Source organism: Chiloscyllium punctatum, chromosome 4, assembly GCF_047496795.1.
Source record: "Chiloscyllium punctatum isolate Juve2018m chromosome 4, sChiPun1.3, whole genome shotgun sequence".
In the NCBI taxonomy this organism is placed as follows: domain Eukaryota; kingdom Metazoa; phylum Chordata; class Chondrichthyes; order Orectolobiformes; family Hemiscylliidae; genus Chiloscyllium; species Chiloscyllium punctatum.
In genome coordinates this window covers 3543703-3565844 of record NC_092742.1, presented here as the reverse complement: position 1 = coordinate 3565844, position 22142 = coordinate 3543703, and positions in this window count along the sequence as shown.

Sequence of the window (22142 nt, the reverse complement as noted above, 5' to 3'; positions counted from 1 at the left end):
TCACATTCTCTCTCTCTCTCACACACATTCTCTCTCTCACACACATTCTCTCTCTCTCACACATTCTCTCTCTCTCTCTCTCATTCTCTCTGTCTCACACATTCTCTCTCTCTATTACATTCTCTCTCTCACACACATTCTCTCTCTCTCACATTCTCTCTCTCTATTACATTCTCTCTCTCTCACACACACACATTCTCTTTCTCTCTCTATTACATTCTCTCTCTCTCACATTCTCTCTCTCTATTACATTCTCTCTCTCTCACACACACATTCTCTTTCTCTCTCTCTCACATTCTCTCTCTCTCTCACATTCTCTCTCTCACACACATTCTCTCTCTCACACATTCTCTCTCCCTCTCTCTCTCTCTCACATTCTCTCTCTCACACATTCTCTCTCTCTCACACATTCTCTCTCTCACATTCTCTCTCTCACACATTCTCTCTCTCTCACATTCTCCCTCTCTCTCACATTCTCTCTCTCTATTACATTCTCTCTCTCACAGACACACATTCTCTTTCTCTCTCACATTCTCTCTCTCTCACACACACATTCTCTTTCTCTCTCTCTCACACATTCTCTCTCTCTCTCACACACATTCTCTCTCTCTCACACATTCTCTCTCTCTCTCTCATTCTCTCTCTCTCACACATTCTCTCACATTCTCTCTCTCTATTACATTCTCTCTCTCTCACACACACATTCTCTTTCTCTCTCTCTCACATTCTCTCTCTCTCACACACACATTCTCTTTCTCTCTCTCTCTCATATTCTCTCTCTCTCATTCTCTCTCTCTATTACATTCTCTCTCTCTATTACATTGTCTGTCTCACACACACATTCTCTCTCTCTTTTATATTCTCTCTCTCTATTACATTCACTCTCTATTACATTCTCTCTCTCACACATTCTCTCCCTCTATTACATTCTCTCTCTATTTCATTCTCTCTCTCTCTCACACACACATTCTCTTTCTCTCTCTCTCATTCTCTCTCTCTATTACATTCTCTGTCTCTCATATTCTCTCTCTCTCTCACATTCTCTCTCTCTATTACATTCTCTCTCTCTCACATTCTCTCTCACACATTCTCTCTCTCTCTCACATTCTCTCTCTCTCACCTTCTCTCTCTCTCACATTCTCTCTCTCTATTACATTCTCTCTCTCACTCAAACACATTCTCTTTCTCTCTCTCTCACATTCTCTCTTCCTCTCTCTCACATTCTCTCTTACATTCTCTCTCTCTCACATTCTCTCTATTACATTCTCTCTCACTCACATACATTCTCTTTCTCTCTCTCTCACATTCTCTCTCTCTCTATTAAATTCTCTCTCTCTCACATTCTCTCTATTACATTCTCTCTAACTATTACATTCTCTCTATCTCACATTCTCTATTACATTCTCTCTCTCTCGCATTCTCTCTCTATTACATTCTCTCTCTCTCTTACATTCTCTCTCTCACATTCTCTCTCTCTATTACATTTTCTCTCTCTCACATTCTCTCTCTCTATTACATTTTCTCACTCAATTACATTCTCTCTCTCTATTATTCTTTCTCTCTCACATTCTCTCTCTCTATTACATTCTCTCTCTCACATTCTCTATCTCTAACATTCTCTCTATTACATTCTCACCGTCTCTCTCACGTTCTCTCTCTATTACATTCTCTCTCTCACACATTTTCTCTCTCTTTCTCACATTCTCTATTACATTCTCTCTCTCACACACACATTCTCTATCTCTATTACATTCTCTCTCACATTCTCTTTCTCTATTACATTCTCTCTCTCACACACACATTCTCTCTCTCTCTCACATTCTCTCTCACACATTCTCTCTCTCTCACATTCTCTCTCTCTCACATTCTCTCTCTCTATTACATTCTCTCTCTCACACACACGCATTCTCTTTCTCTCTCACATTCTCTCTCTCTCACACACACATTCTCTTTCTCTCTCTCTCACACATTCTCTCTCTCACACACACATTCTCTCTCTCTCACACATTCTCTCTCTCTCACACATTCTCTCTCTCTCTCTCATTCTCTCTCTCTCACACATTCTCTCTCTCTCACATTCTCTCCCTCTATTACATTCTCTCTCTCTCACACACATTCTCTTTCTCTCTCTCTCTCACACACACATTCTCTTTCTCTCTCTCTCTCACATTCTCTCTCTCTCATTCTCTCTCTCACATTCTCTCTCTCTATTACATTCTCTCTCTCTATTACATTGTCTGTCTCACACACACATTCTCTCTCTCTCTATTACATTCTCTCTCTCTATTATATTCTCTCTCTCTCTATTACATTCTCTCTCTCACAGATTCTCTCTCTCTATTACATTCGCTCTCTCTATTACATTCTCTCTCCCTCACATTCTCTCTTACATTCTCTCTCTCTCACATTCTCTCTATTACATTCTCTCTCTGACTCACACACATTCTCTTTCTCTCTATTACATTCTCTCTCTCTCACACATTCTCTCTCTCACATATTCTCTCTCTCTATTACATTCTCTCTCTCACACACATTCTCTCTCTCTCTCTCTCATTCTCTCTCTCTCACATTCTCTCTCTCTCTCACACACACGTTCTCTTTCTCTCTCTCTCACATTCTCTCTCTCTCTCTCACATTCTCTCTCTCTCACACATTCTCTCTCTCTATTACATTCTCTCTCTCTCACACATTCTCTCTCCCTCTCACATTCTCTCTCTCTCTCACTCTCTCTCTCACATTCTCTCTCTCACACATTCTCTCTCTCTCTCACATTCTCTCTCTCACACATTCTCTCTCTCTCTCACATTCTCTTTCTCTCTCACATTCTCTCTCTCTATTACATTCTCTCTCTCTCTCACACACATTCTCTTTCTCTCTCTCACACACATTCTCTCTCTCTCACACACACATTCTCTTTCTCTCTCTCTCACATTCTCTCTCTCTATTGCATTCTCTCTATCATTCTCTCTCTCTATTACATTGTCTGTCTCACACACACATTCTCTCTCTCTATTACATTCTCTCTCTATTATATTCTCTCTCTCTCTATTACATTCTCTCTCTCACAGATTCTCTCTCTCTATTACATTCGCTCTCTCTATTACATTCTCTCTCTCTCACATTCTCTCTCTATTATTCTTTCTCTCTCACATTCTCTCTCTCTATTACATTCTCTCGCTCACATTCTCTCTCTATTACATTCTCTCTCCCTCACATTCTCTCTATTACATTCTCTCTCTCACTCACACACATTTTCTTTCTCTCTCACACATTCTCTCTCTCTCTATTACATTCTCTCTCTCACACATTCTCTCTCTCTATTACATTCTCTCTCTCTCACATTCTCTCTCTATTACATTCTCTCTCTCTCTCACACACACATTCTCTTTCTCTCTCTCTCATTCTCTCTCTCTATTACATTCTCTCCATCTCATATTCTCTCTCTCTCTCACACATTCTCTCTCTCACACATTCTCTCTCTCTCACATTCTCTCTCTCACACATTCTCTCTCTCTATTACATTCTCTCTCTCACTTACACATAATCTCTTTCTCTCTCTCTCACATTCTCTCTTCCTCTCTCTCACATTCTCTCTTACATTCTGTCTCTCTCACATTCTCTCTCTCACTCACACACATTCTCTTTCTCTCTCTCTCACATTCTCTCTCTCTCTATTACATTCTCTCTCACTATTACATTCTATCTATCTCACATTCTCTATTACATTCTCTCTCTCTCACATTCTCTCTCTATTACATTCTCCCTCTCTCTCACACACACATTCTCTTTCTCTGTCTCTCACATTCTCACTCTCTATTACATTCTCTCTCTCTCATATTCTCTCTCTCTCTCACATTCTCTCTCTCTATTACATTCTCTCTCCCTCACATTCTCTCTCACACACATTCTCCCTCTCACACATTCTCTCTCTCTCTCACATTCTCTCTCTCACACATTCTCTCTCTCACACATTCTCTCTCTCTCTCACACATTCTCTCTCTCTCACACATTCTCTCTCTCTCTCTCATTCTCTCTCTCTCACATTCTTTCTCTCTATTACATTCTCTCTCTCACACACACATTCTCTTTCTCTCTCTCACACATTCTCTCTCTCTATTACATTCTCTCTCACACACACATTCTCTCTCTCTCACATTCTCTCTCTCTATTACATTCTCTCTCCCTCACATTCTCTCTCTCACACATTCTCCCTCTCACACATTCTCTCTCTCTCTCTCACATTCTCTCTCTCACACATTTTCTCTCTCTCTGTCTCACATTCTCTCTCTCTCACACATTCTCTCTCTCTCTCACACATTCTCTCTCTCTCTCTCTCATTCTCTCTCTCTCACATTCTTTCTCTCTATTACATTCTCTCTCTCACACACACACATTCTCTTTCTCTCTCACACACATTCTCTCTCTCTATTACATTCTCTCTCTCTCACATTCTCTCTCTCTATTACATTCTCTCTCTCACACACACACATTCTCTTTCTCTCTCTATTACATTCTCTCTCTCTCACACACACATTCTCTTTCTCTCTCTCTCTCTCTCACACATTCTCTCTCTCTATTACATTCTCTCTCACACACATTCTCTCTCTCTCACACATTCTCTCTCCCTCTCACATTTTCTCACTCTCTCACTCTCTCTCTCACATTCTCTCTCTCACACATTCTCTCTCTCTCTCACATTCTCTCTCACACATTCTCTCTCTCTCACATTCTCTCTCTCACACATTCTCTCTCTCTCTTACATTCTCTCTCTCACACACACACATTCTCTTTCTCTCTCACATTCTCTCTCTCTCACACACACATTCTCTTTCTCTCTCTCTCACACATTCTCTCTCTCTCTCACACATTCTCTCTCTCTCACACATTCTCTCTCTCTCACACATTCTCTCTCTCTCTCACATTCTCTCTCTCTCACATTCTCTCTCTCTATTACATTCTCTCTCTCTCACACACATTCTCTTTCTCTCTCTCTCTCACATTCTCTCTCTCTCACACACACATTCTCTTTCTCTCTCTCTCTCACATTCTCTCTCTCTCATTCTCTCTCTCACATCTCTCTCTCTATTACATTCTCTCTCTCATTCTCTCTCTCTATTACATTGTCTGTCTCACACACACATTCTCTCTCTCTATTACATTCTCTCTCTCTATTATATTCTCTCTCTCTCTATTACATTCTCTCTCTCACATATTCTCTCTCTCTATTACATTCGCTCTCTCTGTTACATTCTCTCTCCCTCACATTCTCTCTTACATTCTCTCTCTCTCACATTCTCTCTATTACATTCTCTCTCTGACTCACACACATTCTCTTTCTCTCTATTACATTCTCTCTCTCTCATATTCTCTCTCTCTATTACATTCTCTCTCTCACACACATTCTCTCTCTCTCTCTCTCATTCTCTCTCTCTCATTCTCTCTCTCTCTCACATTCTCTCTCTCTCACACACACGTTCTCTTTCTCTCTCTCTCACATTCTCTCTCTCTCTCTCACATTCTCTCTCTCTCACACATTCTCTCTCTCTATTACATTCTCTCTCTCTCACACATTCTCTCTCCCTCTCACATTCTCTCTCTCTCTCACTCTCTCTCTCACATTCTCTCTCTCACACATTCTCTCTCTCTCTCACATTCTCTCTCTCACACATTCTCTCTCTCTCTCACATTCTCTTTCTCTCTCACATTCTCTCTCTCTATTACATTCTCTCTCTCTCACACACACATTCTCTTTCTCTCTCTCACACACATTCTCTCTCTCTCACACACACATTCTCTTTCTCTCTCTCTCACATTCTCTCTCTCTATTACATTCTCTCTCTCATTCTCTCTCTCTATTACATTGTCTGTCTCACACACACATTCTCTCTCTCTATTACATTCTCTCTCTATTATATTCTCTCTCTCTCTATTACATTCTCTCTCTCACAGATTCTCTCTCTCTATTACATTCGCTCTCTCTATTACATTCTCTCTCTCTCACATTCTCTCTCTATTATTCTTTCTCTCTCACATTCTCTCTATTACATTCTCTCTCTCACTCACACACATTCTCTTTCTCTCTCACACATTCTCTCTCTCTCTATTACATTCTCTCTCTCACACATTCTCTCTCTCTATTACATTCTCTCTCTCTCACATTCTCTCTCTATTACATTCTCTCTCTCTCTCACACACACATTCTCTTTCTCTCTCTCTCATTCTCTCTCTCTATTACATTCTCTCCATCTCATATTCTCTCTCTCTCGCATTCTCTCTCTCACACATTCTCTCTCTCTATTACATTCTCTCTCTCACTTACACATAATCTCTTTCTCTCTCTCTCACATTCTCTCTTCCTCTCTCTCACATTCTCTCTCTCTCACATTCTCTCTTACATTCTGTCTCTCTCACATTCTCTCTCTCACTCACACACATTCTCTTTCTCTCTCTCTCACATTCTCTCTCTCTCTATTACATTCTCTCTCACTATTACATTCTATCTATCTCACATTCTCTATTACATTCTCTCTCTCTCACATTCTCTCTCTATTACATTCTCCCTCTCTCTCACACACACATTCTCTTTCTCTGTCTCTCACATTCTCACTCTCTATTACATTCTCTCTCTCTCATATTCTCTCTCTCTCTCACATTCTCTCTCTCTATTACATTCTCTCTCCCTCACATTCTCTCTCACACACATTCTCCCTCTCACACATTCTCTCTCTCTCTCACATTCTCTCTCTCACACATTCTCTCTCTCTCTCACACATTCTCTCTCTCTCACACATTCTCTCTCTCTCACACATTCTCTCTCTCTCTCTCATTCTCTCTCTCTCACATTCTTTCTCTCTATTACATTCTCTCTCTCACACACACATTCTCTTTCTCTCTCTCACACATTCTCTCTCTCTATTACATTTTCTCTCTCACACACATTCTCTCTCTCTCACATTCTCTCTCTCTATTACATTCTCTCTCTCTCACACACACATTCTCTTTCTCTCTCTATTACATTCTCTCTCTGTCACATTCTCTCTCACTATTACATTCTCTCTCTCACACACACACATTCTCTTTCTCTCTCTCTCACATTCTCTCTCTCTCTCTCACATTCTCTCTCTCACACACATTCTCTCTCTCTATTACATTCTCTCTCTCACACATTCTCTCTCCCTCTCACATTCTCTCTCTCTCTCACTCTCTCTCTCACACATTCTCTCTCTCTCTCACATTCTCTCTCTCTATTACATTCTCTCTCTCACAGACACACATTCTCTTTCTCTCTCACATTCTCTCTCTCTCACGCACACATTCTCTTTCTCTCTCTCTCTCACATTCTCTCTCTCTCTCACATTCTCTCTCTCTCACACATTCTCTCTCTCTCTCTCTCATTCTCTCTCTCTCACACATTCTCTCTCTCTCACATTCTCTCTCTCTATTACATTCTCTCTCTCTCACACACACATTCTCTTTCTCTCTCTCTCTCATATTCTCTCTCTCTCATTCTCTCTCTCACATTCTCTCTCTCATTCTCTCTCTCTATTACATTGTCTGTCTCACACACACATTCTCTCTCTCTATTACATTCTCTCTCTCACAGATTCTCTCTCTCTATTACATTCGCTCTATTACATTCTCTCTCTCTCACATTCTCTCTCTATTATTCTTTCTCTCTCACATTCTCTCTCTCTATTACATTCTCTCTCTCACATTCTCTCTCTCTTACATTCTCTCTCTCTCACATTCTCTCTATTACATTCTCTCTCTGACTCACACACATTCTCTTTCTCTCTCTCTCACATTCTCTCTCTCTCTATTACATTCTCTCTCTCTCACACATTCTCTCTCTCACACAGTCTCTTTCTCTGTTACATTCTCTCTCACATTATCTCTCTCTATTACATTCTCTCTCACATTCTCTCTATTACATTCTCTCTCTCACACATTTTCTCTCTCTTTCTCACATTCTCTCTCTATTACATTCTCTCTCACTATTACATTCTCTCTATCTCACATTCTCTATTACATTCTCCCTCTCTCTCACACACACATTCTCTTTCTCTCTCTCTCACATTCTCTCTCTCTATTACATTCTCTCTCTCTCACATTCTCTCTCTCTATTACATTCTCTCTCCCTCACATTCTCCCTCTCACACATTCTCTCTCTCACATTCTCTCTCTCACACATTCTCTCTCTCACACATTCTCTCTCTCTATCACACATTCTCTCTCTCACACACATTCTCTCTCTCTCACACATTCTCTCTCTCTCTCTCATTCTCTCTCTCTCACATTCTTTCTCTCTATTACATTCTCTCTCACACACACACACATTCTCTTTCTCTCTCACACACATTCTCTCTCTCTATTACATTCTCTCTCTCACACACATTCTCTCTCTCTCTCTCTCATTCTCTCTCTCTCACATTCTCTCTCTCTATTACATTCTCTCTCTCTCACACACACACATTCTCTTTCTCTCTCTATTACATTCTCTCTCTCTCACACACACATTCTCTTTCTCTCTCTCTCAGGTTCTCTCTCTCTCTCACATTCTCTCTCTCTCACACATTCTCTCTCTCTATTACATTCTCTCTCTCTCACATTCTCTCTCTCTCACACATTCTCTCTCCCTCTCACATTCTCTCTCTCTCTCACTCTCTCTCTCACATTCTCTCTCTCACACATTCTCACATTCTCTCTCTCACACATTCTCTCTCTCTCTCACATTCTCTCTCTCACACATTCTCTCTCTCTCTCACATTGTCTCTCTCTATTACATTCTCTCTCTCACACACACACATTCTCTTTCTCTCTCACATTCTCTCTCTCTATTACATTCTCTCTCTCACACACACACATTCTCTTTCTCTCTCTCTCTCACATTCTCTCTCTCTCACACACATTCTCTTTCTCTCTCTCTCTCACATTCTCTCTCTCTCACACACACATTCTCTTTCTCTCTCTCTCACATTCTCTCTCTCTCATTCTCTCTCTCACATTCTGTCTCTCTATTACATTCTCTCTCTCATTCTCTCTCTCTATTACATTGCCTGTCTCACACACACATTCTCTCTCTCTTTTATATTCTCTCTCTCTCTATTACATTCTCTCTCTCACAGATTCTCTCTCTCTATTACATTCGATCTCTCTCTTACATTCTCTCTCTCTCACATTCTCTCTATTACATTCTCTCTCTGACTCACACACATTCTCTTTCTCTCTCTCACATTCTCTCTCTCTCACACACACATTCTCTTTCTCTCTCTCTCTCATATTCTCTCTCTCTCATTCTCTCTCTCACATTCTCTCTCTCTGTTACATTCTCTCTCTCTATTACATTGTCTGTCTCACACACACATTCTCACTCTCTATTATATTCTCTCTCTCTATTACATTCGCTCTCTATTACATTCTCTCTCTCACACATTCTCTCCCTCTATTACATTCTCTCTCTATTTCATTCTCTCTCTCTCTCACACACACATTCTCTTTCTCTCTCTCTCATTCTCTCTCTCTATTACATTCTCTGTCTCTCATATTCTCTCTCTCTCTCACATTCTCTCTCTCTATTACATTCTCTCTCTCTCACATTCTCTCTCATACATTCTCTCTCTCTCTCACATTCTCTCTCTCTCACCTTCTCTCTCTCTCACATTCTCTCTCTCTATTACATTCTCTCTCTCACTCAAACACATTCTCTTTCTCTCTCTCTCACATTCTCTCTTCCTCTCTCTCACATTCTCTCTTACATTCTCTCTCTCTCACATTCTCTCTATTACATTCTCTCTCACTCACATACATTCTCTTTCTCTCTCTCTCACATTCTCTCTCTCTCTATTAAATTCTCTCTCTCTCACATTCTCTCTCTCTCTATTAAATTCTCTCTCTCTCACATTCTCTCTCTATTACATTCTCTCTATCTCACATTCTCTATTACATTCTCTCTCTCTCACATTCTCTCTCTCTATTACATTCTCGCTCTCACAATCTCTATCTCTCACTTTCTCTCTTCCTCTCTATTACATTCTCTCTCTCTCACATTCTCTCTCTCTCACATTCTCTCTCTCACTCACACACATTCTCTTTCACTCTCTCACATTCTCTCTCTCTCTATTACATTCTCTCTGTCACACATTCTCTCTCTCTATTACATTCTCTCTCTCTCACATTCTCTCTCTATTACATTCGCTCTCTCTCTCACACACACATTCTCTTTCTCTCTCTCTCACATTCTCTCTCTCTATTACATTCTCTCTCTCTCATATTCTCTCTCTCGCTCACATTCTCTCTGTCTATTACATTCTCTCTCTCTCACATTCTCTCTCTCTATTACATTCTCTCTCCCTCACATTCTCTCTCTCACACATTCTCCCTCTCACACATTCTCTCTCTCTCTCTCACATTCTCTCTCTCACACATTTTCTCTCTCTCTGTCTCACATTCTCTCTCTCTCACACATTCTCTCTCTCACACATTCTCTCTCTCTCTCACATTCTTTCTCTCTATTACATTCTCTCTCTCACACACACACATTCTCTTTCTCTCTCTCACACATTCTCTCTCTCTATTACATTCTCTCTCTCTCACATTCTCTCTCTCTATTACATTCTCTCTCTCTCACACACACATTCTCTTTCTCTCTCTATTACATTCTCTCTCTCTCACACACACATTCTCTTTCTCTCTCTCTCTCTCTCACACATTCTCTCTCTCTATTACATTCTCTCTCTCACACATTCTCTCTCTCTCACACATTCTCTCTCCCTCTCACATTTTCTCTCTCTCTCACTCTCTCTCTCACATTCTCTCTCTCACACATTCTCTCTCTCTCTCACATTCTCTCTCACACATTCTCTCTCTCTCACATTCTCTCTCTCTATTACATTCTCACTCTCACAGTCTCTTTCTCTGTTACATTCTCTCTCACATTATCTCTCTCTATTACATTCTCTCTCACATTCTCTCTATTACATTCTCTCTCTCACACATTTTCTCTCTCTTTCTCACATTCTCTCTCTATTACATGCTCTCTCACTATTACATTCTCTCTATCTCACATTCTCTATTACATTCTCTCTCTCTCACATTCTCTCTCTATTACATTCTCCCTCTCTCTCACACACACATTCTCTTTCTCTCTCTTTCACATTCTCTCTCTCTCTATTACATTCTCTCTCTCGCACATTCTCTCTCTCTATTACATTCTCTCTCCCTCACATTCTCTCTCTCACACATTCTCTCTCTCTCACATTCTCTCTCTCTATTACATTCTCTCTCCCTCACATTCTCTCTCTCACACATTCTCTCTATCTCACATTCTCTATTACATTCTCTCTCTCTCACATTCTCTCTCTCTATTACATTCTCGCTCTCACAATCTCTATCTCTCACATTCTCTCTCTCTCACATTCTCTCTTCCTCTCTATTACATTCTCTCTCTCTCACATTCTCTCTCTCTCACATTCTCTCTCTATTACATTCTCTCTCTCACTCACACACATTCTCTTTCTCTCTCTCACATTCTCTCTCTCTATTCCATTCTCTCTCTCACATTCTCTCTCTCTATTACATTCTCTCTCTATTACATTCTCTCTCTCTCTCACACACACATTCTCTTTCTCTCTCTCTCATTCTCTCTCTCTATTACATTCTCTCCATCTCATATTCTCTCTCTCTCTCACATTCTCTCTCTCTATTACATTCTCTCTCTCTCACATTCTCTCTCTCACACATTCTCTCTCTCTCTCACATTCTCTCTCTCACACATTCTCTCTCTCTCACATTCTCTCTCTCTCTATTACATTCTCGCTCTCACACATTCTCTCCCTCTATTACATTCTCTCTCTCTCACATTCTCTCTCTATTACATTCTCTCTCCCTCACATTCTCTCTATTACATTCTCTCTCTCACTCACACACATTCTCTTTCTCTCTCTCTCATTCTCTCTCTCTATTACATTCTCTCCATCTCTCACATTCTCTCTCTCTATTACATTCTCTCTCCCTCACATTCTCTCTCTCACCAATTCTCTCTCTCTCACATTCTCTCTCTCACACATTCTCTCTCTCACATTCTCTCTCTCACACATTCTCTCTCTCTATTACATTCTCTCTCTCACTTTCACACATTCTCTTTCTCTCTCTCTCACATTCTCTCTTCCTCTCTCTCACATTCTCTCTCTCTCACATTCTCTCTTACATTCTGTCTCTCTCACATTCTCTCTCTCTCTATTAAATTCTCTCTCTATTACATTCTCTCTCACTATTACATTCTCTCTATCTCACATTCTCTATTACATTCTCTCTCTCTCACATTCTCTCTCTATTACATTCTCCCTCTCTCTCACACACACACTCTCTTTCTCTGTCTCTCACATTCTCTCTCTCTATTACATTCTCTCTCTCTCATATTCTCTCTCTCTCTCACATTCTCTCTCTCTATTACATTCTCTCTCTCTATTACATTCTCTCTCCCTCACATTCTCTCTCACATTCATTCTCCCTCTCACACATTCTCTCTCTCTCTCACATTCTCTCTCTCACACATTCTCTCTCTCACACATTCTCTCTCTATCTCACATTCTCTCTCTCTCTCTCACATTCTCTCTCTCTCACACATTCTCTCTCTCTCACACATTCTCTCTCTCTCTCTCATTCTCTCTCTCTATTATATTCTCTCTCTCACACACACACATTCTCTTTCTGTCTCTATTACATTCTCTCTCTCACATTCTCTCTCTCTATTACATTCTCTCTCTCACACACACACATTCTCTTTCTCTCTCTCTCACATTCTCTCTCTCTCTCTCACATTCTCTCTCTCACACACATTCTCTCTCTCTATTACATTCTCTCTCTCACCCATTCTCTCTCCCTCTCACATTCTCTCTCTCTCACTCTCTCTCTCACACATTCTCTCTCTCTCTCACATTCTCTCTCTCTATTACATTCTCTCTCTCACAGACACACATTCTCTTTCTCTCTCACATTCTCTCTCTCTCACACACACATTCTCTTTCTCTCTCTCTCTCACATTCTCTCTCTCTCTCACACACATTCTCTCTCTCACACACATTCTCTCTCTCTCACACATTCTCTCTCTCTCTCTCTCTCATTCTCTCTGTCTCACACATTCTCTCTCTCTCACATTCTCTCTCTCTATTACATTCTCTCTCTCACACACATTCTCTCTCTCTCACATTCTCTCTCTCTATTACATTCTCTCTCTCTCACACACACACATTCTCTTTCTCTCTCTATTACATTCTCTCTCTCTCACATTCTCTCTCTCTATTACATTCTCTCTCTCTCACACACACATTCTCTTTCTCTCTCTCTCACATTCTCTCTCTCTCTCACATTCTCTCTCTCACACACATTCTCTCTCTCACACATTCTCTCTCCCTCTCTCTCTCTCACATTCTCTCTCTCACACATTCTCTCTCTCACATTCTCTCTCTCACACATTCTCTCTCTCTCACATTCTCCCTCTCTCTCACATTCTCTCTCTCTATTACATTCTCTCTCTCACAGACACACATTCTCTTTCTCTCTCACATTCTCTCTCTCTCACACACACATTCTCTTTCTCTCTCTCTCTCACATTCTCTCTCTCTCTCACACACATTCTCTCTCTCTCACACATTCTCTCTCTCTCTCTCATTCTCTCTCTCACACATTCTCTCTCTCTCACATTCTCTCTCTCTATTACATTCTCTCTCTCTCACACACACATTCTCTTTCTCTCTCTCTCACATTCTCTCTCTCTCACACACACATTCTCTTTCTCTCTCTCTCATATTCTCTCTCTCTCATTCTCTCTCTCACAGTCTCTCTCTCTATTACATTCTCTCTCTCTATTACATTGTCTGTCTCACACACACATTCTCTCTCTCTATTATATTCTCTCTCTCTATTACATTCGCTCTCTATTACATTCTCTCTCTCACACATTCTCTCCCTCTATTACATTCTCTCTCTATTTCATTCTCTCTCTCTCTCACACACACATTCTCTTTCTCTCTCTCTCATTCTCTCTCTCTATTACATTCTCTGTCTCTCATATTCTCTCTCTCTCTCACATTCTCTCTATTACATTCTCTCTCTCTCACATTCTCTCTCACACATTCTCTCTCTCTCTCACATTCTCTCTCTCTCACCTTCTCTCTCTCTCACATTCTCTCTCTCTATTACATTCTCTCTCTCACTCAAACACATTCTCTTTCTCTCTCTCTCTCACATTCTCTCTTCCTCTCTCTCACATTCTCTCTTACATTCTCTCTCTCTCACATTCTCTCTATTACATTCTCTTTCACTCACATACATTCTCTTTCTCTCTCTCTCACATTCTCTCTCTCTCTATTAAATTCTCTCTCTCTCACATTCTCTCTCTCTCTATTAAATTCTCTCTCTCTCACATTCTCTCTCTATTACATTCTCTCTATCTCACATTCTCTATTACATTCTCTCTCTCTCACATTCTCTCTCTCTATTACATTCTCGCTCTCACAATCTCTATCTCTCACTTTCTCTCTTCCTCTCTATTACATTCTCTCTCTCTCACATTCTCTCTCTCTCACATTCTCTCTCTATTACATTCTCTCTCTCACTCACACACATTCTCTTTCACTCTCTCACATTCTCTCTCTCTCTATTACATTCTCTCTGTCACACATTCTCTCTCTCTATTACATTCTCTCTCTCTCACATTCTCTCTCTATTACATTCGCTCTCTCTCTCACACACACATTCTCTTTCTCTCTCTCTCACATTCTCTCTCTCTATTACATTCTCTCTCTCTCATATTCTCTCTCTCGCTCACATTCTCTCTGTCTATTACATTCTCTCTCTCTCACATTCTCTCTCTCTATTACATTCTCTCTCCCTCACATTCTCTCTCTCACACATTCTCCCTCTCACACATTCTCTCTCTCTCTCTCACATTCTCTCTCTCACTGTCTCACATTCTCTCTCTCTCACACATTCTCTCTCTCTCACACATTCTCTCTCTCACTCACACACATTCTCTTTCTCTCTCACACATTCTCTCTCTCTCTCTATTACATTCTCTCTCTCACACATTCTCTCTCTCTATTACATTCTCTCTCTCTCACATTCTCTCTCTATTACATTCTCTCTCTCTCACACACACACATTCTCTTTCTCTCTCTCTCATTCTCTCTCTCTATTACATTCTCTCCATCTCATATTCTCTCTCTCTCGCATTCTCTCTCTCACACATTCTCTCTCTCTATTACATTCTCTCTCTCACTTACACATAATCTCTTTCTCTCTCTCTCACATTCTCTCTTCCTCTCTCTCACATTCTCTCTCTCTCACATTCTCTCTTACATTCTGTCTCTCTCACATTCTCTCTCTCACTCACACACATTCTCTTTCTCTCTCTCTCAGATTCTCTCTCTCTCTATTACATTCTCTCTCACTATTACATTCTATCTATCTCACATTCTCTATTACATTCTCTCTCTCTCACATTCTCTCTCTATTACATTCTCCCTCTCTCTCACACACACATTCTCTTTCTCTGTCTCTCACATTCTCACTCTCTATTACATTCTCTCTCTCTCATATTCTCTCTCTCTCTCACATTCTCTCTCTCTATTACATTCTCTCTCCCTCACATTCTCTCTCACACACATTCTCCCTCTCACACATTCTCTCTCTCTCTCACATTCTCTCTCTCACACATTCTCTCTCTCACACATTCTCTCTCTCTCTCACACATTCTCTCTCTCTCACACATTCTCTCTCTCTCACACATTCTCTCTCTCTCTCTCATTCTCTCTCTCTCACATTCTTTCTCTCTATTACATTCTCTCTCTCACACACACATTCTCTTTCTCTCTCTCACACATTCTCTCTCTCTATTACATTTTCTCTCTCACACACATTCTCTCTCTCTCACATTCTCTCTCTCTATTACATTCTCTCTCTCACACACACACATTCTCTTTCTCTCTCTATTACATTCTCTCTCTCTCACATTCTCTCTCACTATTACATTCTCTCTCTCACACACACACATTCTCTTTCTCTCTCTCTCACATTCTCTCTCTCTCTCTCACATTCTCTCTCTCACACACATTCTCTCTCTCTATTACATTCTCTCTCTCACACATTCTCTCTCCCTCTCACATTCTCTCTCTCTCTCACTCTCTCTCTCACACATTCTCTCTCTCTCTCACATTCTCTCTCTCTATTACATTCTCTCTCTCACAGACACACATTCTCTTTCTCTCTCACATTCTCTCTCTCTCACGCACACATTCTCTTTCTCTCTCTCTCTCACATTCTCTCTCTCTCTCACATTCTCTCTCTCTCACACATTCTCTCTCTCTCTCTCTCATTCTCTCTCTCTCACACATTCTCTCTCTCTCACATTCTCTCTCTCTATTACATTCTCTCTCTCTCACACACACATTCTCTTTCTCTCTCTCTCTCATATTCTCTCTCTCTCATTCTCTCTCTCACATTCTCTCTCTCATTCTCTCTCTCTATTACATTGTCTGTCTCACACACACATTCTCTCTCTCTATTACATTCTCTCTCTCTATTATATTCTCTCTCTCTCTATTACATTCTCTCTCTCACAGATTCTCTCTCTCTATTACATTCGCTCTATTACATTCTCTCTCTCTCACATTCTCTCTCTATTATTCTTTCTCTCTCACATTCTCTCTCTCTATTACATTCTCTCTCTCACATTCTCTCTCTCTTACATTCTCTCTCTCTCACATTCTCTCTATTACATTCTCTCTCTGACTCACACACATTCTCTTTCTCTCTCTCTCACATTCTCTCTCTCTCTATTACATTCTCTCTCTCTCACACATTCTCTCTCTCACACAGTCTCTTTCTCTGTTACATTCTCTCTCACATTATCTCTCTCTATTACATTCTCTCTCACATTCTCTCTATTACATTCTCTCTCTCACACATTTTCTCTCTCTTTCTCACATTCTCTCTCTATTACATTCTCTCTCACTATTACATTCTCTCTATCTCACATTCTCTATTACATTCTCCCTCTCTCTCACACACACATTCTCTTTCTCTCTCTCTCACATTCTCTCTCTCTATTACATTCTCTCTCTCTCACATTCTCTCTCTCTATTACATTCTCTCTCCCTCACATTCTCCCTCTCACACATTCTCTCTCTCACATTCTCTCTCTCACACATTCTCTCTCTCACACATTCTCTCTCTCTATCACACATTCTCTCTCTCACACACATTCTCTCTCTCTCACACATTCTCTCTCTCTCTCTCATTCTCTCTCTCTCACATTCTTTCTCTCTATTACATTCTCTCTCACACACACACACATTCTCTTTCTCTCTCACACACATTCTCTCTCTCTATTACATTCTCTCTCTCACACACATTCTCTCTCTCTCTCTCTCATTCTCTCTCTCTCACATTCTCTCTCTCTATTACATTCTCTCTCTCTCACACACACACATTCTCTTTCTCTCTCTATTACATTCTCTCTCTCTCACACACACATTCTCTTTCTCTCTCTCTCAGGTTCTCTCTCTCTCTCACATTCTCTCTCTCTCACACATTCTCTCTCTCTATTACATTCTCTCTCTCTCACATTCTCTCTCTCTCACACATTCTCTCTCCCTCTCACATTCTCTCTCTCTCTCACTCTCTCTCTCACATTCTCTCTCTCACACATTCTCACATTCTCTCTCTCACACATTCTCTCTCTCTCTCACATTCTCTCTCTCACACATTCTCTCTCTCTCTCACATTGTCTCTCTCTATTACATTCTCTCTCTCACACACACACATTCTCTTTCTCTCTCACATTCTCTCTCTCTATTACATTCTCTCTCTCACACACACACATTCTCTTTCTCTCTCTCTCTCACATTCTCTCTCTCTCACACACACATTCTCTTTCTCTCTCTCTCACATTCTCTCTCTCTCATTCTCTCTCTCACATTCTGTCTCTCTATTACATTCTCTCTCTCATTCTCTCTCTCTATTACATTGCCTGTCTCACACACACATTCTCTCTCTCTTTTATATTCTCTCTCTCTCTATTACATTCTCTCTCTCACAGATTCTCTCTCTCTATTACATTCGATCTCTCTCTTACATTCTCTCTCTCTCACATTCTCTCTATTACATTCTCTCTCTGACTCACACACATTCTCTTTCTCTCTCTCACATTCTCTCTCTCTCACACACACATTCTCTTTCTCTCTCTCTCTCATATTCTCTCTCTCTCATTCTCTCTCTCACATTCTCTCTCTCTGTTACATTCTCTCTCTCTATTACATTGTCTGTCTCACACACACATTCTCACTCTCTATTATATTCTCTCTCTCTATTACATTCGCTCTCTATTACATTCTCTCTCTCACACATTCTCTCCCTCTATTACATTCTCTCTCTATTTCATTCTCTCTCTCTCTCACACACACATTCTCTTTCTCTCTCTCTCATTCTCTCTCTCTATTACATTCTCTGTCTCACATATTCTCTCTCTCTCTCACATTCTCTCTCTCTATTACATTCTCTCTCTCTCACATTCTCTCTCATACATTCTCTCTCTCTCTCACATTCTCTCTCTCTCACCTTCTCTCTCTCTCACATTCTCTCTCTCTATTACATTCTCTCTCTCACTCAAACACATTCTCTTTCTCTCTCTCTCACATTCTCTCTTCCTCTCTCTTACATTCTCTCTCTCTCACATTCTCTCTATTACATTCTCTCTCACTCACATACATTCTCTTTCTCTCTCTCTCACATTCTCTCTCTCTCTATTAAATTCTCTCTCTCTCACATTCTCTCTCTCTCTATTAAATTCTCTCTCTCTCACATTCTCTCTCTATTACATTCTCTCTATCTCACATTCTCTATTACATTCTCTCTCTCTCACATTCTCTCTCTCTATTACATTCTCGCTCTCACAATCTCTATCTCTCACTTTCTCTCTTCCTCTCTATTACATTCTCTCTCTCTCACATTCTCTCTCTCACTCACACACATTCTCTTTCACTCTCTCACATTCTCTCTCTCTCTATTACATTCTCTCTGTCACACATTGTCTCTCTCTATTACATTCTCTCTCTCTCACATTCTCTCTCTATTACATTCGCTCTCTCTCTCACACACACATTCTCTTTCTCTCTCTCTCACATTCTCTCTCTCTATTACATTCTCTCTCTCTCATATTCTCTCTCTCGCTCACATTCTCTCTGTCTATTACATTCTCTCTCTCTCACATTCTCTCTCTCTATTACATTCTCTCTCCCTCACATTCTCTCTCTCACACATTCTCCCTCTCACACATTCTCTCTCTCTCTCTCACATTCTCTCTCTCACACATTTTCTCTCTCTCTGTCTCACATTCTCTCTCTCTCACACATTCTCTCTCTCACACATTCTCTCTCTCTCTCACATTCTTTCTCTCTATTACATTCTCTCTCTCACACACACACATTCTCTTTCTCTCTCTCACACATTCTCTCTCTCTATTACATTCTCTCTCTCTCACATTCTCTCTCTCTATTACATTCTCTCTCTCTCACACACACATTCTCTTTCTCTCTCTATTACATTCTCTCTCTCTCACACACACATTCTCTTTCTCTCTCTCTCTCTCTCACACATTCTCTCTCTCTATTACATTCTCTCTCTCACACATTCTCTCTCTCTCACACATTCTCTCTCCCTCTCACATTTTCTCTCTCTCTCACTCTCTCTCTCACATTCTCTCTCTCACACATTCTCTCTCTCTCTCACATTCTCTCTCACACATTCTCTCTCTCTCACATTCTCTCTCTCTATTACATTCTCACTCTCACAGTCTCTTTCTCTGTTACATTCTCTCTCACATTATCTCTCTCTATTACATTCTCTCTCACATTCTCTCTATTACATTCTCTCTCTCACACATTTTCTCTCTCTTTCTCACATTCTCTCTCTATTACATGCTCTCTCACTATTACATTCTCTCTATCTCACATTCTCTATTACATTCTCTCTCTCTCACATTCTCTCTCTATTACATTCTCCCTCTCTCTCACACACACATTCTCTTTCTCTCTCTTTCACATTCTCTCTCTCTCTATTACATTCTCTCTCTCGCACATTCTCTCTCTCTATTACATTCTCTCTCCCTCACATTCTCTCTCTCACACATTCTCTCTCTCTCACATTCTCTCTCTCTATTACATTCTCTCTCCCTCACATTCTCTCTCTCACACATTCTCTCTATCTCACATTTTCTATTACATTCTCTCTCTCTCACATTCTCTCTCTCTATTACATTCTCGCTCTCACAATCTCTATCTCTCACATTCTCTCTCTCTCACATTCTCTCTTCCTCTCTATTACATTCTCTCTCTCTCACATTCTCTCTCTCTCACATTCTCTCTCTATTACATTCTCTCTCTCACTCACACACATTCTCTTTCTCTCTCTCACATTCTCTCTCTCTATTCCATTCTCTCTCTCACATTCTCTCTCTCTATTACATTCTCTCTCTATTACATTCTCTCTCTCTCTCACACACACATTCTCTTTCTCTCTCTCTCATTCTCTCTCTCTATTACATTCTCTCCATCTCATATTCTCTCTCTCTCTCACATTCTCTCTCTCTATTACATTCTCTCTCTCTCACATTCTCTCTCTCACACATTCTCTCTCTCTCTCACATTCTCTCTCTCACACATTCTCTCTCTCTCACATTCTCTCTCTCTCTATTACATTCTCTCTCTCACACATTCTCTCCCTCTATTACATTCTCTCTCTCTCACATTCTCTCTCTATTACATTCTCTCTCCCTCACATTCTCTCTATTACATTCTCTCTCTCACTCACACACATTCTCTTTCTCTCTCTCTCATTCTCTCTCTCTATTACATTCTCTCCATCTCTCACATTCTCTCTCTCTATTACATTCTCTCTCTCTCACATTCTCTCTCTCACCAATTCTCTCTCTCTCACATTCTCTCTCTCACACATTCTCTCTCTCACATTCTCTCTCTCACACATTCTCTCTCTCTATTACATTCTCTCTCTCACTTTCACACATTCTCTTTCTCTCTCTCTCACATTCTCTCTTCCTCTCTCTCACATTCTCTCTCTCTCACATTCTCTCTTACATTCTGTCTCTCTCACATTCTCTCTCTCTCTATTAAATTCTCTCTCTATTACATTCTCTCTCACTATTACATTCTCTCTATCTCACATTCTCTATTACATTCTCTCTCTCTCACATTCTCTCTCTATTACATTCTCCCTCTCTCTCACACACACACTCTCTTTCTCTGTCTCTCACATTCTCTCTCTCTATTACATTCTCTCTCTCTCATATTCTCTCTCTCTCTCACATTCTCTCTCTCTATTACATTCTCTCTCTCTATTACATTCTCTCTCCCTCACATTCTCTCTCACATTCATTCTCCCTCTCACACATTCTCTCTCTCTCTCACATTCTCTCTCTCACACATTCTCTCTCTCACACATTCTCTCTCTCTCTCACATTCTCTCTCTCTCTCTCACATTCTCTCTCTCTCACACATTCTCTCTCTCTCACACATTCTCTCTCTCTCTCTCATTCTCTCTCTCTATTATATTCTCTCTCTCACACACACACATTCTCTTTCTCTCTCTATTACATTCTCTCTCTCTCACATTCTCTCTCTCTATTACATTCTCTCTCTCACACACACACATTCTCTTTCTCTCTCTCTCACATTCTCTCTCTCTCTCTCACATTCTCTCTCTCACACACATTCTCTCTCTCTATTACATTCTCTCTCTCACCCATTCTCTCTCCCTCTCACATTCTCTCTCTCTCACTCTCTCTCTCACACATTCTCTCTCTCTCTCACATTCTCTCTCTCTATTACATTCTCTCTCTCACAGACACACATTCTCTTTCTCTCTCACATTCTCTCTCTCTCACACACACATTCTCTTTCTGTCTCTCTCTCACATTCTCTCTCTCTCTCACACACATTCTCTCTCTCACACACATTCTCTCTCTCTCACACATTCTCTCTCTCTCTCTCTCTCATTCTCTCTGTCTCACACATTCTCTCTCCCTCACATTCTCTCTCTCTATTACATTCTCTCTCTCACACACATTCTCT